At 40.2% G+C, this 1,731-nt stretch overlaps 1 pseudogene; it reads right to left on the bottom strand.

The window, feature by feature from the left end:
* Window positions 1-390: 390 nt before the first annotated feature.
* Window positions 391-1,245, bottom strand: LOC118709471 (annotated as a pseudogene).
* Window positions 1,246-1,731: the final 486 nt, after the last annotated feature.

Below are 1,731 nucleotides of genomic sequence, written 5' to 3'. Positions count from 1 at the left end.
TTAAAAATTATTACCTCATGAACACTTTTGTACATATTTTTAAAACAGTTTTGATGGCTGTATAATATGCATTATGGTGATAAATGATTATGATGAGTATTAATCAGTCAAAAATATACAGAGTCTGCATGCCAAGAATCATAAAACAGTTTTTCATGTTTCTTGACTTTCATGGCTTTGACACTTTAAAAGGTCATAGGGCAATAAAAATAGAAAAAAAGAAAGATCATAGGGCAAATGTTTTGTAGAATGTTAGTCCGAGTTCTCTGAAAAATCCTCATGATTACATTTAGATTATGCATCTAGAATTTTTATAATTCTAGACTTTCTATCTTGATTCCTTTTTTTGAGATATAATAGCAAGTTTAATAAAGTCATATTTATATGAAATCAAAACATTCTTCCTGGCTCCTGGCTCTCTGTCTCCCTGGCCAGCCTGTCTTCCCTCAAAGCTGCAGGTAGTCTCTCTCTTGCTCTCTTCACTCTCAGAGTCTATCTCTGCATAACTCCACAGGTGACTGGTTGCCTGCAGAGAAGCTGTGGGCCACAGAGATCTGTTCTTGGGATCATCTCTGCCCAATTTGAAAATTGTGCTGTGCTGGGCTGAGGGCTGGTCTGTAGAGACCCAGGACCAGCATGGCCCCGGGATTCACCTGCACTTCCTGGTGCAATTATTTTCATCATATTGTCACATTGAAAGTATTTAAAAGTTCTTCACTGCTGCAGGCCTGGAGCTCCTACAGTCTCCTGCAGGCACTCCTCTGCTGGGGCTTCTCCAAGGTCTCCTCCTGCCGCCTGTGCTGACCACGTTGTCAGGACAGGCAGTTATGTTGGTGACTGCACCCTTGAAAATGCAGCTGGCCAGCCTCATTGGATGTTCAGTCCTTTCACGATGTCTCTGCTTGCTCTTGGCTAAAATGAGTTGTCTCTTCTTTGCTAAAGTCTGGGGCATCGTATTTCTCTGGAGCTTCCCCAGAGAAGGCTGGTTTGTATTGGAGATGGATCCAGGTTCCCCTGTGGCCGCAGTGTTGTCTTGTGGGCCCACTCCTGAGATGAGAACCACTCCTGGTTCTTTTAAAAATGTTTCCCATTTTTCCACTGAGGTTCTCTATCTGTTCACCCGTGTTGTCCACATTTTCCTATAGGTTCTTGATTATATTTATTGTATCTGTTTTAAAGTTCTTTTACAGATAATTCCAATACGAGTCACATGTGGATGCACTTCTACTAACCTCTTAATTGCATTTTTGCTTTTTTGCATGCCTAACAGTGTTTTTATTGTATATTGGTCATTGAGAATACTATGTTGTAGAAACTCTGGGTTAGTTATCCTCCTCTAAAGAATATTGCGTTTTGTTATGGCAGCAGTAAAATTACTGGCAGATCGTCTTGATCCTGGGGGGCTCAGTTTTAGCCTTTGTTAGGTATATTCAGCTTGCCATTGGCCCTCATATATAGTCTTTACTATTAAGGTGAGGCCCTTCTGGAATGTCAGTAGAAAGTCAAGCTTTTTACCAAATTCCTCTAGTTTTGTTGAACTTAAATAGCAAACTTAAACTCCCGAGTCTTAGGCAGGTGCTAAATATCTCATCTTAGTTCCTTATCCTTTTTCTTTTTGCTGCGTTTCTTGGAGTCTTGTCCTGTGTGTATACAATTTAGGAGTCAGTCAAGGATGAAAGGAACATTCATATTAAAATTTTAAATCTTCTTTTGTAGCATTTTCCTTCCTGG

This window comes from Pipistrellus kuhlii, unplaced genomic scaffold (genome assembly GCF_014108245.1).
Source record: "Pipistrellus kuhlii isolate mPipKuh1 unplaced genomic scaffold, mPipKuh1.p scaffold_m20_p_1, whole genome shotgun sequence".
In the NCBI taxonomy this organism is placed as follows: domain Eukaryota; kingdom Metazoa; phylum Chordata; class Mammalia; order Chiroptera; family Vespertilionidae; genus Pipistrellus; species Pipistrellus kuhlii.
Note: the sequence above shows the minus strand (reverse complement) of the source record. Positions and strands in the feature narration are given on the sequence as shown.